General features: G+C 38.2%; 1 long non-coding RNA gene across 2 annotated transcripts in view; it reads left to right on the top strand.

Moving 5' to 3' along the window:
- LOC109569655 (uncharacterized) overlaps nucleotides 1-16,415 on the top strand; it is a 297,738-nt gene that overhangs the window by 229,150 nt on the left and 52,173 nt on the right. For both annotated transcript variants that reach the window (XR_011570842.1, XR_011570843.1), the window contains exon 5: nucleotides 359-16,415. This exon is cut by the window's right edge. This is a non-coding gene — a long non-coding RNA (uncharacterized lncRNA). The remainder of the gene's footprint in view (nucleotides 1-358) is intronic.

The raw sequence follows: 16,415 nt of genomic DNA, 5'->3' as shown, positions 1-16,415 counted from the left end.
CAGTTTGGTATAAAACATCAGAATTTGGGAGTATTCCGAGACGTCCCATTCCTATTTGATCATTTTTCTGGTAAAATCGTTCTCAAGCTTCATGGGTAGCCAGGGAAATTCCAGGAAAAATATGAAAGTGACTTACTTGCAGAACCTTTCTATCATGTGTAGTTCTGGAAATGAAGAAGGCATAACGCAGCCCAGTGTTTTTCTAGAGTTACTTTTATTTCAGTCTTTGGTGTTCCTTTTTACTTTCATTTTGGCATTAATTCTAGTTCAGCTTTGTAAAAGAGTTGGGTGACAAAAAGAAACCAACCACAAACCAAGCAAAGAATCTTGATCCTTTTAAAATAATTTTATTTTCCAGACGCGGGTGAATGGTTTGAAGATGCTGGCCTAGCAAGATGGCAACAGGTTTAAAACACTGGATTCATAAGAAGTTCCTTTTGTTCAGGTAACTACATTTTTCTAAAATTTCTCCCAAACTTTCCATTTTCTCAAGTTATTACAAGTTTTTAGAGTATGCTTGAATGATTTAATTATGAAGATTAACTGCATTTTAAGCTTTGTTTTTCTGACAATAGCAACCAGCTTTATAATATTCAATGAAAAGAACGTTCAATTCTTTGGAGTTCAGAAAAATATTTTGCAAGTTATTATTTAATAGTGCTTATTTCTTTTGACAACAATTTAGGCAAAACTCATTTGAAACCATCAGGTGTCATTCTGAAACTGTGGCTATCTCCAGTACTTATACTTAGAAGTATTGGAAGATTGCTTCCAAAAAGCCTAGTGTATGCTCTGAATTCCTGGAAGATACGGCTTCTAAAAATTGCGTAATAATTGATGCCTTGTAACATAATAATTGCATAATGGTTGACGTTTTAACTTTAGTCCTAGAAGAGTGATCTTATATGTCTGGAATTTTATAAAACTGTGCTTACGCAGGTCCAGTGACAAAGATTTGAGCCCAGCTATCATGATATAAGGAGATCGTTTTCGATGCTGTTGGAGGACTTTGTGCCACTTAAATATGTTTAATAACACAAATGATATATTTACTTGATGAATTACCTTACCCTGCCTTTACCATTGTTTTTAACTATTAGCCTGCATTTCCCAACTTAATTGTTACTATCTCTGAGAGCCCCGCAGATTCTTGCTTAAGAAAGCAGGCCAAACTTTGCTCTGAAAAGAGCCCTTATTTTTCTGCTCAACACAAAGAAGTTCTTGAAGGAGGTATTCAATTAATATTGGGAGGAAAACGTCTCTTCCCAAATAAACCATTCTTCTACTTGATCGGTATTTGACTTTCTTTTTTTCTGCAACCTAAGCATCTTCTGATTTCTCTTTTACTTTTTAAAAGTAAAACTCTAGATTATTTGAAAGTTAACACTGCAAAGCCTTTGGAATGAATAACTTTTCTCTGTCCTATATTTTCCAAAAAAAAAGACAGAGGCCCCCAGTTGAAACTAACAACTAACCATTTACAAAGGTGATTAGTTCTTGAATGACTCGGTGTAATACTTTGACAGATCTTCATCCACCGCTGACGAGTATTGCATGCTATATTTTTAACAAATGATAACAACAATTAGTTCTCATCACTTTGCGAGCCTAAGCCTATTCCTTTTTATTTTAATAAGAGCTCCAGTGTCACACCCGTTCCAGCCATCCTTAGCGGTGTTCAAAGTACCCATCCTCAAATACCTCTGGCCCCATGCCCTTGTCAGGGAGATCAAAGGAAAATAAGCGGCTTGGCGTTTATTTTAAAATCTTTTATTTTATAAAGGAAATGAACATTTTAAAATAACAGAAAGTCCAAACCATTTTTGAAGTGACTGGTTTGGATCCTGCTTGCTTCCACTTGGGATTGTTGTTTCTTTGGATCTAAAAGTCAAGCCACGGAGCTGCGACTAAATTCTCCCGTCTTGGCAACCTTCACAGTCATGCCCGCGGCTCCACCACGATTAAACAGGCAGACAACGAAGTGTCTATGAATGGTTGCCTCTTCATCCCTGTTTGACCCTCTGTTGGTTTCCTGCTTTTACCTTTTAAATTGTGTGCCTAGGGGCCTCCTCTTTTCTCTGAATAATTCCCAAATTCATCTGTCCTTTTTGTTATTAGGAGAGCCTCCCACATTCTTGAGATAGGAATAAATGTTCATATATCAAGGCAAAGTTCTATTTTTTTTCTTTGAGAACCAAAATCTATAGACATTGCTGACAAAAATTGAAAAGATCTCTTTTTAGGTCCTACAAAGAGATGGAGGCATATGTTTTTCCCAACTTCTCAGAAGAGAGGTGATTTTGCTTTCCATCCTTTGTCCTTGAAATACTCATTGCTTAAGACTATATCCTCAATAAAATTCATGAAAGGAGCCATTAATGAAAGATCATTGTCTTGGCTTCCCCATTCTTACTTGTAGAACATTGGTTTTGAAGAAAGAATGTTACGCTGACAAAACCGTTTTATAAGAAGTCCTTAGAAATATATTCATTCCCACAACCTGGAGCAGTTATGCAGGGAGCCTCTGTATAATTTCTTTTCTGGTTTGGATTTTATAAAGTATGCTGAAACTTGCTCAGTGTTGGTGTTTGGACCAATAATGGGGGTGGGGTGAAGGTGAAATATAAACTTTTCCTGAAGAGGAATCTTCCGAATTAATATAACTGGACATCTTGTCGCATAATTTTCAGAAAATACAAGCCTATTGGCGGTGCTTGCTAGTTTACTACTTCTGTTTGCTGGAAAGCACATAGGAAAGGAAAATTTCACCCTTTTTTTCATGTAATTACAGGTATGTAAAAGAATGAACTTGCATTTGGGCTCGCCTGTGTTTCTCTCTTTCGCTCCCCATAACTGAAAGACTTTTCTTTATTCTGCTGTTTTGCCATCCATGTGTCTCTGTGTTCAGTTTGTGTGTTAAGGTCTGAATGAATGAGCCTTCCGTAATATGAAACAGTAAAATGATGAGATTGACCCCGAAGCCCATTGTGTCTGTGAGGGAAAGTGAAAAGAGAGGGAAGTGTATGGGGGAGAACACAGAAGATGCTGCTCGACTTTTGCCCTCTTAAGAGCAGGATGAAGTCTTTCCATTTCTGGCACGACACGATGGAACGGCAGAGTCTTTGGTTGGACTAACGATGTTAACGTTTCATTTTCAGACATGTCAGACCCCCACACGAGAGAAGATGCTAAGGCCTGTTGCCACAAACCCGTAGATCCGAACTTGTGGTGGTAGTGCACACAAGCTTGTGTCTATAGGTATGTGTCTGTGGGCGATCTCACAGACCACGGGCTCTGCTTGTCTGCCATCCAAATCCCTCCCAATTCCTCGATTCTGCCTCCCTCTCCCTTAGTTTCCGCTATGAGGGGTAGACATGGAAAGAGGGGCCGATGAGGAGGAAGGAGGCCTTTTGTCCCGAAATGGATGAGGCTCTTCAGTGATCAGTCTATAGGGTTATCCTCAATCCCTTCTGTCTTCAAACTCCTCTCAAGCTGTCAAACAAAGAACCTGGGCTTGCAGGCGAGGCAGCAGAAACTGGGGTGACTCAGACGATTTACTGTTGAGCGGTGAGTAGACACAGATATAAGGGTTTGTTTTGTTTTCTATGAGCCTGCCTGATTGCTTTCAAAGTTATCATGATCTCTTTTGGAAAGTGACAGAGACTTTGTACAAGACCAGTTTCACCCTGCTTTGGGTTCTACCTTACAGCAGTTCTTCTTCTCCCATGGTGCTCCAAGTGCCATCACATCAGTCTTTATCTTTAAAAATAAAATTAATGAGGTTCCTGAATGTGCCTAACTATTTATATTTTGGGACCAATCATGTAAGAAAAAAAATTGTTTTATAAAAAAGAAATGGCCCATTTAGGTCCAGCTTCATATTTGTCCAGAGCTGTTTTATAACTCTTCACCATGTTTAAAAGGCTGGAATGAAAATAATTTTATCCCTTTGCCTCTTAAATGTCACCATTGTGCCAGGATTGGAAAGCCAAACTGACTCCAGATCAAAGCAAAACTGGCTATATTTGTCTCATTCCAACAATGTGAGCTGAAGAGTCTGTAAACAGAACCCAGGGTGAAAAGTTGATCAGATTTGGATGACTCTAAAACTTTGGCATTCCCTTTTGGTCAAACATAGCACCAAGAATCCCCTTAAGATATATATATGCTGCTGCTGCGTCACTTCAGTCGTGTCTGACTCTGTGCGACCCCATAGACGGCAGCCCACCAGGCTCCCCCGTCCCTGGGATTCTCAAGGCAAGAACACTGGAGTTGGTTGCCATTTCCTTCTCCAATGAATGAAAGTGAAAAGTGAAAGTCAAGTCGCTCAGTCGTGTCCGACTCTTAGTGACCCCATGGACTGCAGCCTACCAGGCTCCTCCATCCATGGGAGTTTCCAGGCAAGATAGATATATATATATATATATATATATATCCATATATATATATGGATATATATATATATATAGTGAAGCCTCGTTTAACAAAAACAGTCAATATGAAGTAGTTAGTTATTGAGTTGGCATCAGCAAAAAGTTTGACGTTCAAATGGATACTTTCCGCGCCCCCCCCCCCCCCAACTCAATGCTGTCTTCTCCTAAGAACCACACAGTTCAGGGGTAGATAGAGCTCTTTCTTCTATCAAATGAAATTTTGTATGTCAGAATGAGGAAGGCCCAGATATAGATGGACGTTGTTTAAAGAATACCAAGCTCTGCAAATGCTACAGCCCGAGGGTGTTGTCTGTGTGTGTTTCCTTTGAGATTGATTTGCAAAGCATTGAGGAAGGCAGTTTGTAGATCTCGACTTCCAGCTTGGCAAGAAATCTGAGCTTTATTCTAGAATGATGGAACATTATACCCCAAAGAAGAAGTCTGTCCCCATTGGTGTGTAGCATGTATAATTGTTTGCCCAAGGCCTTTATCTACCCATAAGCAAATAATCTATTTGGTTGGTTTTACATACCCCTTTGAAGCGGTTGACTTAGAATGGATAGGCTGCTAGCAAATTAAACCTGAACCTTCCCTGAATAAGTGCTTAGGTTTTATAAAGGCAAAATCACATCTCTACAACTTCATACCTTTAACCTGCCATTAAATGTGCTACCAGTGGGACTGGTAGTACATTCATGAATCCAGGGGATGCTGAGCGGTCTAAATTACCTCTATAGGAACAATGTTAAGACTGCAGGGTGACCAGTAGGTGACTATCAGGTCATTTCTTTTAAGGGGGTTTTAAAAACCCATTACCCTAAGAATAAAGATTATGCAAAGTAGTCCATCTTTTCAAAGTTTCTAAAAGGCCTGGGATATGATTCTTTGATTCACCTGGCTAGAAAATATTCTAGTGGAAAGCCCAAAGCCCCTGGACACTGGCCACAAGAAACAGGATATTAAATATTTTACAGGATGATGAAATTCAGTGTTTTTCCCTTCTTCTATGTTCATGAATGAATGGTTCTGTAGCTATTAATTATTCCCTTGGGACTCGCTCAGAGTGGACTAGATATTTTACAGGAAACTGCAGAAAGTAAAATAACTTCAGGTTTTCCTCAGAAAGACTCTAAATTTTAGAGTCTAAAATATATATTCAGTAGTCATTGCTGCATGAGGGTATAGAGAAAATGGGTATAAAATGAACTTGTTCTATTAAAATTCTCAAATTCTCATTATCAAAATATATTCATGAAGCTATAACACCAGGATACAGTTTAGATTTTTTTTTAACAGAAAAAATTATTATTCCAAGAATGGTGTTTGATAAAGCAATTCACCCTTCAGCACCAGAGTTTGGGGAGAGTGGGGGAACTGATATTTAATTTTGAAAGGGTTTCTTATTTGCATTTCTAAATTAATAAATGGATTTATCTTCATGGGAAGACAATGCTATTTATAGGACAGAGTTAACTTTGAATTTTAAGTTAATATGATTTCTTATTTTTCAGTGTACTTAACCAATCATTCCTCGGCATTTGTTATATACTTTGGATCTTTGTCTGCTATACTATTTAACTCCATCAAATGTCACCTAGCCTCTCTAATTGAGATTGTAAAAGTTTCTTATGTCTATAATAGTGCTGAAATTTTACAAAGAATTCAGTATGAATGACTTTTCCAAATTTGCAAAGATTTATTAACACCTAATGGAGTAGGAAGTAGCAACCCAGTCCAGTATTCTTGCCTGGAAAATTCCATGGTCAGAGGAGTCTGACAGGCAATAGTCCAGGGGTTGCAGAGTCGGACATAACTGAGAGACTGAACACACACACACACACACATTAACACCTAACATGTTGCTCAGTAAAGTATGAGTTGGAATAAAGCCACATTTTATTTCAGTGTAATCATATGGCTAGACAATTTATAAGATGTATTCACTCAACAAACCTTTATGAATGCTAACTTTGTGTTCAGTACTTTGCTAGAGGGTGAAGATATTACTCTGAAACCAAAAAACTGATTATCTGGTCAGGAGTCCCTTTGCACAATTGCTTGTCAGCCATATTGACACATACTGTAATGAATCACATATTTTAATCATAACATTTGTCCAACTTCCAAACACCAAATCAATACGGAATATGTTTACTAGTGGGGAGTCCTGCTTTTCCATAATCTCAGACATTGTTCAAGATTCATTCTCCCTTCATTTAAGAAGATTGCTGTTGGTCGTGCTTAAAACCTCAAGGTTCAGTAGTCTGAGAGTCTGTGTGTATTCAGAAAACCTTTAAAGTGTATTTTTTAAAGTGAAGGAGTACAATAGATTCTCTATACCTAAAGATATGTAACTACTGTTCTCCTATAAATGCTACTTATTTTATTTTTTCCTTTTCTTTTCAATAAGACTTTTATGACATCATTCCATATCATAATTGCATGTTGTTATTACATGCCTACAAATATTTACACTAATTATGTAATGAGCCATAATTGCACTAACACATGATAATGGGCTAAAATCAGTGTAAATAAACAAGGAAATTCGCACAACCAAAAGAGCAGGGCGTTGAAAACCATTAGTATTCTAAGAGCAACATCTTTTTATCTTTGACCCCTAGAAGAAGAATGTACATGGAGAAGGATGAATGTTTCCGTTTCCAAATATTTAACAGCTCTGTAAGCTATACATTTAGATGAATATACTAGCATTCTAGCACACTGAAACTGACCCTCTCTTTGTTGTATCTTCTTATCTCTCACCTGCCCTTCCATTGCCTTGTTTCCCATTTATAGGAGTTATATTCTAGCTGTGTTTATAGAATCAGGCAAATGATCAGTCAGTGCAAGGAAACTGAAGGAAATTCACATTCAAAGGAAAGAAAATGAATTCTATTTTCTTTTCATGTTCCAGTGGATGTTAAATTATATGCATAAGTTAGGATCTAGAGGCAGAGGACTCAGAGTTACTTCTTGAATTTCCATATGAAATCCAGGACTTACGGCGTGTTTGCCAGGTTGACTACAGTCATTCTGCACTTTCCCCCGCTCTGGAATCTTGATAGCAAATCCACCTTCCTGTGATCGCAGTTGCAGTGTAAGTGGAAGAACAGGGAACCTGACATAAAATAAAAAATCACCTAGCCCTTAACTTTAGGTTGCTTTGTACTCACTTAATCCATTCGTTCATACATTTTTGTTTTCATGAACATGTTTTGAAGTCCCTACTCTGTAGCAGGTAGTAAGCACGCAGGTGGCACTGGATTTGCAAAGGTGAGGAGTGCAGCCTAATCTTCAAATAGCTCCAGGTCTAGTGAAGGAGACAGAGAAGTGATAATGTAATGGCGTATGCCTACATATACCTACATTTGAAATGTGTGTGTGTGAAATCATGAGATTGAGAAAGAACTCTTTAAATTGAGGCTTGAAGGATGAATGGGAGTTTGCTTGGTAAAAGTAAGTTCCTAGTCTTTCCCCCAAACCAGCTAGCATTGATTCAAGAAAGGCAGCCTCCTCAGAAAAGCAGCTTTTACCTCCTTGATGTCAATTTGAGGGAATAGGGTTGGACAAATTGGAGAAACAATCCTTCGCCAAGTTAATTGAGTAACGCTAACTTCAGTGTTTGATCGTCACCATAGAATTATCACTCTTTGAATCCCTGTGTGCCCAAACAGATCCTCCTCCAACTGTACAGGTTAGGCCCAGCTCCTCTGAGGAACAGCCTTTACCAAGCAAAACCAGAGTCCACCTAAGCAATGAGGCGAGACAGCCATAGTGTAGTCCTCATTGGAAAATACAAACATGACCAGATATGGGAACACAAAGAAGCAGGAAGTCACCAGCCTGGAGAGTCTATCAGCTCCAGCACTGAACTGGGCCTCAAGGTAAAGAAAAGACCCAGTTTTAAAATGAAAAGTACAGCCAGGGAAATTTATTCCTTATAAGGGAAAAATAAAGTCAGCATTTTTATACGTTGTTAAAAGAAAAAAACTGTTAGGGATAAACTTTGTGAAAAAGTGCTGAAGTAGTCTAGTTTGGAAAATGGACACCTTATAAATATGTCAATTACACGATATACCTGATTACTATTGAGTAAACGTTCACCGTAATGCCTATATTATTTGTTTATCTCTAATTTGTTCATTGTCCTGTTTTCTGTATCTTCTCACCATATTTTGGATTAAACTATTTCCTTTTGTCTACTGACCCTTTAGAGATTCTGGTTTTTCAGTTTCACATTTGTCTTCCCCATTCTCTCTCCAACGATGCGAGTTTAAATATTGGTCTACTTTCATTGTTCTATTAACAGATACCAGAATGTTAGATTGGTCAGAACAACAGCCATTATATAATCCTTCTATAATTTTCATGCACAAATAATTTCAAGGAGATTGATCTCAAGTATTTCCTTCCTTCCTGTCCGCGCAATAATCTCGTGCCAAGGTTCTTGTGTTATTTTCTTTACCATTGAGCCCTTTGATGGTCTCTTGTGAGTGGCCCAAATAAGTGACAGCACGAAGAACAATTATAAGACTAACTTGTAATTTCATTGCTTAAGAAACGGTAGCTTTCCAGCCATTGTGACTGCATGCTCCCAGGTTGAGGTAGTAGGTTGTATAGTTTAGAATTACATCAAGGGAGATAACTGTACAGCCTCCTAGCTTTCCTTGGGTCTTGCACAAAGCAACATGCCAAGAAATATCATGGTTCCTCCAGGCCTTTTTTTTTTTCCCCTAGGAAAGCCTATTAAAGGTAAGATTGGGTAGTTGTTTTATTGGTATTTTAGAATTCATGTTTCATTTAATTCTTATACCCATGCCATATTTTCATGTTTTGCTTCTTTGGGTTGGATTTTGTTTTACCAAAAACATGAGACTTTGAGAGATTCAGATTATCAGTTATCCATTGTCAAAAGATTGCTGAATAACAACAAAATCTCAGTAGCATATAACAATAAATATATACTTTGCTCATAAGTCTGTGGACGCATGACTGAGAATGAGAAGTTTTTCTGGTCTTGGTTGTTCTCATTCACTCCGGCTGTCAGGTGTAGGATGGGTTACTAGGATGACCAGGACAATTTGTATCTATTCCGTGTGTCACATACTCCAACAGGCTGGTCCCAGCACATTCTCACGGTGGAGGAAGAGGAGCAAAAACAATAACAGACCAAATGACTTAAATATTTTTTAAAGCAAGCTTATGCCTGCTTTATGCTTACTAATAATTCATTGGCCAAAAGAAGTCACATGACCAGGCATGGCAACAGAGCTTGATGGTAAAGGGCATGAACTCAGAAAGGCATGACAGATCAGACTGTTTTTGCAATCACATTCTACTTTCTTGAGTTTCACCAAATCGAAAGCAACCATGTATCCTCCATCTTAGGAAGCTCCCAAGACCAAGAACCACGTTTGTGAATTTACACTTTGGATTTTAGGTGAAGCCGATCTTTGACTACATGCTGTTTATATCCCTGTTAATGAGTGTGATATCCTCCAACCAACTTCCCTGGGGAAAATACCAAGAGACTGAGATGGCAGTAGTGTGGATAGATTGTATCAGCATACAAGGCTTTGTCATTTCATGGTGATAACTAATGAACAGTGGAGATTTTGCCTGATTTAGACTGACCTCATACAGCCTTCCCTGGTAGCTCAGACAGTAAAGCATCTGCCTACAATGCGGGAGACCCGGATTCCATCCCTGGGTCGGGAAGATCCTCTGGAGAAGGAAATGGCAACCCACTCCAGTATTCTTGCCTGGAATATCCTATGGACCGAGGAGCCTGGTAGGTTACAGTCCATGGGGTTGCAAAGAGTCGGACACAACTGAGCGATTAACATTTTCTTTTTTTTTTTTTAACTTTATTTTATTTTTAAACTTTACATAATTGTATTAGTTTTGCCAAATATCAAAATGAATCTGCCACAGGTATACATGTGTTCCCCATCCTGAACCCTCCTCCCTCCTCCCTCCCCATACCATCCCTCTGGGTCGTCCCAGTGCACTAGCCCCAAGCATCCAGTACCGTGCATCGAACCTGGACTGGCATCTCGTTTCATACATGATATTTTACATGTTTCAATGCCATTCTCCCAAATCTTCCCACCCTCTCCCTCTCCCACAGAGTCCATAAGACTGTTCTATACATCAGTGTCTCTTTTGCTGTCTTGTACACAGGGTTATTGTTACCATCTTTCTAAATTCCATATATATGCGTTAGTATACTATATTGGTGTTTTTCCTTCTGGCTTACTTCACTCTGTATAATAGGCTCCAGTTTCATCCACCTCATTAGGACTGATTCAAATGTATTCTTTTTAATGGCTGAGTAATACTCCATTGTGTATATGTACCACAGCTTTCTTATTCATTCATCTGCTGATGGGCATCTAGGTTGCTTCCATGTCCTGGCTATTATAAACAGTGCTGCAATGAACATTGGGGTACACGTGTCTCTTTCCCTTCTGGTTTCCTCAGTGTGTATGCCCAGCAGTGGGATTGCTGGATCATAAGGCAGTTCTATTTCCAGTTTTTTAAGGAATCTCCACACTGTTCTCCATAGTGGCTGTACTAGTTTGCATTCCCACCAACAGTGTAAGAGGGTTCCCTTTTCTCCACACCCTCTCCAGCATTTATTACTTGTAGACTTTTGGATCGCAGCCATTCTGACTGGTGTGAAATGGTACCTCATAGTGGTTTTGATTTGCATTTCTCTGATTATGAGTGATGTTGAGCATCTTTTCATGTGTTTGTTAGCCATCTGTATGTCTTCTTTGGAGAAATGTCTATTTAGTTCTTTGGCCCATTTTTTGATTGGGTCATTTATTTTTCTGGAGTTGAGCTGTAGGAGTTGCTTGTATATTTTTGAGATTAGTTGTTTGTCAGTTGCTTCATTTGCTATTATTTTCTCCCATTCTGAAGGCTGTCTTTTCACCTTGCTAATAGTTTCCTTTGATGTGCACAGAAGCTTTTAAGGTTAATTAGGTCCCATTCGTTTATTTATCTTTTATTTCCAATATTCTGGGAGGTGGGTCATAGAGGATCCTGCTGTAATGTATGTCAGAGAGTGTTTTGCCTATGTTCTCCTCTAGGAGTTTTATAGTTTCTGGTCTTACGTTTAGATCTTTAATCCATTTTGAGTTTATTTTTGTGTATGGTGTTAGAAAGTGTTCTAGTTTCATTCTTTTACAAGTGGTTGACCAGATTTCCCAGCACCACTTGTTAAAGAGATTGTCTTTAATCCATTGTATATTCTTGCCTCCTTTGTCAAAGATAAGGTGTCCATATGTGCGTGGATTTATCTCTGGGCTTTCTATTTTGTTCCATTGATCTATAATTCTGTCTTTGTGCCAGTACCATACTGTCTTGATAACTGTGGCTTTGTAGTAGAGCCTGAAGTCAGGTAGGTTGATTCCTCCAGTTCCATTCTTCTTTCTCAGGATCGCTTTGGCTATTCGAGGTTTTTTGTATTTCCATACAAACTGTGAAATTATTTGTTCTAGCTCTGTGAAGAATACTGTTGGTAGCTTGATAGGGATTGCATTGAATCTATAAATTGCTTTGGGTAGTATACTCATTTTCACTATATTGATTCTTCCAATACATGAATATGGTATATTTCTCCATCTATTAGTGTCCTCTTTGATTTCTTTCACCAGTGTTTTATAGTTTTCTATATATAGGTCTTTAGTTTCTTTAGGTAGATATATTCCTAAGTATTTTATTCTTTCCGTTGCAATGGTGAATGGAATTGTTTCCTTAATTTCTCTTTCTGTTTTCTCATTATTAGTGTATAGGAATGCAAGGGATTTCTGTGTGTTGATTTTATATCCTGCAACTTTACTATAGTCATTGATTAGTTCTAGTAATTTTCTGGTGGAGTCTTTAGGGTTTTCTATGTAGAGGATCATGTCATCTGCAAATAGTGAGAGTTTTACTTCTTCTTTTCCAATCTGGATTCCTTTTATTTCTTTTTCTGCTCTGATTCCTGTGGCCAAAACTTCCAAAACTATGTTGAATAGTAATGGTGAAAGTGGGCACCCTTGTCTTGTTCCTGACTTTAGAGGAAATGCTTTCAATTTTTCACCATTGAGGATAATGTTTGCTGGGGGGTTGTCATATATAGCTTTATACAACCTACACAGCATATGAGCAGCACTATAACTCAGTATTTTGGCTGAAGTTGTTTGCTCCAAGTTTAGATACTTCTCAGTAGAAAATGCAGAAAGGTAATCAGAAGTGATTAATGAGGTTATTCTATTCATTTTACTATTTTCTGACACTTCAATACATAACACGTGTAGAAGAGAATGGTTTTGCTATCTAACTATAGCTCTCTCTTCACTACCACCTCCTGCTGCTACATTTTTAAAAAGATGTGATCACTGTGTCACCATTTTAATTCCATGCTCATGTATTTTCATGGTGAATCATAGTGACTGTGACATCACTAACAGGTCAAGGATAACTAGTCCCAATTTGATGATGAAGCACAGCAAAAGGTCCACTGTTATTAGGCCACCGTGTAGGTCTACAGCAGAAATAGGAGCAAGACCCTCAGGCTTATTTATGGTCTTCATTTCTTAGCCAATTCATCCATCCTTTAGAAGAGCCTGCGGCCTTGCTCTGGAAGACACTGTCATTACTTTGTCACATTTATTATGAGTTTGATGGGAAACACAGTTACTACCTGTGTCTGAGTTGGCTAAGAGTTTGTATGTTAAACATCTGTAGCCACTTGACATATAAGGACCTACTTAGTATTGTTTATACATTTATAAAGCTTTTTTTTTTTAATCGAATTACCTTCCCCTACAAGACAATAATGTCCTCTCCTTTGCTGTGGCATAAACTTGAGTGATTTGACACAGCCATAGTTTGCAAAGGCAAAGTAGTGCTTGGGGTCTTGTTTCTGAAAACAGACTTACTTTCATTATGGTTGAATTTCTCCTGACTTTGTAATAAGGTTATATCCACCAGAGTTCAAATCATGTCGTCTTTGCTTTCAGAATGACTGTGGTATCTAGAAGGTCAGCCAGTAGCTCATGGTAGGACGAAGAGTTTGGGAACTGTGTGGAAAATAAATTATGGAGGCTCCTTTAGATGTAACTTAGTCTCCTCAGTAATACATGGGTAAAGTATTCTTCAAAATGATTTCATTCCTTATCTTCATCTTTGGTGAGTATGGGTTCTATTTCCTCAGGGAAACTCTTCACTGAATTTTATATCTGAAAGTCATTCTTAGTCCCAGAAATCTTAAGTACACAATTAATGCAATAATCATAGCTTGTCTTCTGAGAATTAATCTTGGGATTTAAGAAGAAAAAAAATTGTTGCAGCATGCTACACTTTTTAATACTCTCAAAAATCATAATATCTATAATGGTGATGTGAATGCTATTTTAACTTCTCAAAATCTAGTGATTTAGTGCAGCTATTTTCTAGAACGCTGATAAGTTTCAAAGCATAGATGTGTTACTGGCAACTTGACCATCTTCATCAACAAGAAATAATTTGCTGGCACAATTTAAGGAGACTCTGACAGTTAGTATGCCGAGTTTATAAACTTTCCTGAAGACATGTCACCTGTATTTCTTTATTTGCGCATATCAGATTCTTTTTGACTTGGTTTATCAGTAGAAGCATTTAACTAGTATGTGATAACACAGTCAATCCCTTCTGGTACTGGGTGATTATACATTTCCAAAGTCATTTATATAGGTGATTATACAGTTCCAAAGTTTGTCAGGACAAACACTAGTCTTCTCCAAGTTGGTTTTGTCTCATGTCTTCACTGAGCATTTCTGGAAGGCCCAGGGAGGACTAAGTAAACCAAGTTTTTGTTAATTCAGTCAATATATATTGGGTTTGCTAAAGAGTTCCTTTGTGTTTTTACATATGATATTGACATCTTAACGAAATTTTGAGCCAACCCAATATTTTCTAACTATTTAGTGCAAGTTTGGACTGCAAATAGAATAATACCCTACCTCATTACTATTCTGGTCCCACTATTTCCCCTACATCTCTTGCCCTCCAAATTTAACTTCCCCACAGCACTTGAGTTTCTGTTCCGAGAGAGAGACTGATCTTTGATGATCTTTAATAGTTTCTTTCTCTAATAGTTGTTCTTCTAAGTTCTATTGAACGCTTCCTTTAAATAGCATTTATCAAACTTTAATTACTGTAAACCCCTCAGGGATCTTGTTAAAATGCAGATTCTGATTTAGGGTGTCTGAACAGGGCCTGAAACGTGGCATTCCTACCGACTCTCAAGTGAGGCTGCTGCCATTGGTATGTGGAGCACACTTAACTGGGTAGCAAAGTTTTACGTAATCAAATGTTTCTAAATTCCAAGATGGTCAGACACTTAGGCTGAAGGAAAAACGTTTGGAGACAGCTTCGCATCTTTAGATAAGTACAACAGATTTCCTCTTTAATTGCAATTGCACAGTTTATCTTTTACAAATGTTTTAGTTTCTTTCACTAATATAGAACCCTAAGATGCCACATTATGAAAGTTGCATTTTAGAAACAAGGACCTTAAAAAAAAATTAAAAAAAAGAAACGAGGACCTTGTGACATTGAGTTTAGTCCTAAGATCTTCATATGACCCTGATTATTCATTCAGTATACACATCCTCAATTAGAGCCTGTAAAGAGAATCCACTGGGGGCATGAGTGCTGGTACCAAACCTGGTTTTGCCCTACTCAAGTAATTTAAGCCTCCTGAGCATCAGTGCCCAGTTACATAAATCCTTGGACTAGAACTGGTCTATTCTGAGGGACTTTTCAAAGGAATATTCTGCAATTCTGGGACTGTCATTCAAAAATGGTAGATGGTAGTGACTAGAATTCTACTTCTTAGCCTCCGTATTCTCCTGCCTTGTAACATAAAAGTGGAAATTTCCATTTCTACGTCCGTACTGTCAAAGGGACATGAGCAGAATAGTAAGAAACAATTTGCAGTAGTGGTTATCACACCAACCTGCTAACACAGAAAGCCACATTAAGGCAATGGAAAAAAACAGCCGAATAAAACAGTAAATATTAATTCCCTTGTTCCTTCCATGGTTTGTAGATCATTAAGATAATAAAGAAAAGTAAATTAATTTCTGCCTAGTTAATGTCTGTGAACAGGGTTAAAAACACTGAATATCATTTTACAGTAGAGATTATCTCAGTGGTAAGCGAGAGGGGGCTATGTCGGGCATGTGAAATTCACCACCTCCTTTCCTGGTTCCTGTTTGAGCTCTTCCTAAACAAAAATTATGTGCTTCGTGCTCCACCGCCAACTGCAGTATGGAGCACACGAGAGCTTCTGTGGCCCTTCTCAACCCTTTTACATCAGTCACAGAACTCCCACTGTTCTGTGCTAATGCAAAATGCAATAACGTGTAGCATCAGGACATCTCTGAGTCAAGAGGTTAACGGAAAACACATCTCCCATTGTGTTCCTGCAGCTCTGATACTGTTAATGGTGAAAACACCATGGAGACAAATAGATCTCTCTTTATTCAGGAAGCTTTGAGTGAAGAGAAAATATATATGACATCTTTACAACATGAGAGCCCTCTCTATATGGTGCATTAAAGAAGGATGGGGGAGGGGAGAGGTTCACGTAACATCATGCTTGATAAAGCTTGAATCTTGTCTAGGGGGAGTTTTCTGTTGCCTTCATTTTCATTCTGTTGCTCTAATATTAATCAATTCTTCCAGTTATGGCAGGGGGTGGGGGGGAGTGAGATTTAATCTTTCAAGGTACAAATTTAGAGAAAGGGGACTCTTTGGATAAGTATAGTGGAAGCCTTTATGGAGTATCTTCTAAAATGTGTCAGGAAGAGATGTGTGATGACATAACTCCCTTTCTCATCCTACTCTTACATATCTTCCCTTTCTCTGTTGTGTGCTTCCGTGCTTCCAGATAGAGATTATGGATCAATATACTTGTGACAGGGAACCAAGGCAAAAAAA

The sequence above is a fragment of the Bos indicus genome, chromosome 15, assembly GCF_029378745.1.
Source record: "Bos indicus isolate NIAB-ARS_2022 breed Sahiwal x Tharparkar chromosome 15, NIAB-ARS_B.indTharparkar_mat_pri_1.0, whole genome shotgun sequence".
Lineage (NCBI taxonomy): Eukaryota > Metazoa > Chordata > Mammalia > Artiodactyla > Bovidae > Bos > Bos indicus.
The sequence above is the reverse complement of the archived record's forward strand: the minus strand, read 5'-3'. Positions and strand labels throughout refer to the sequence as shown.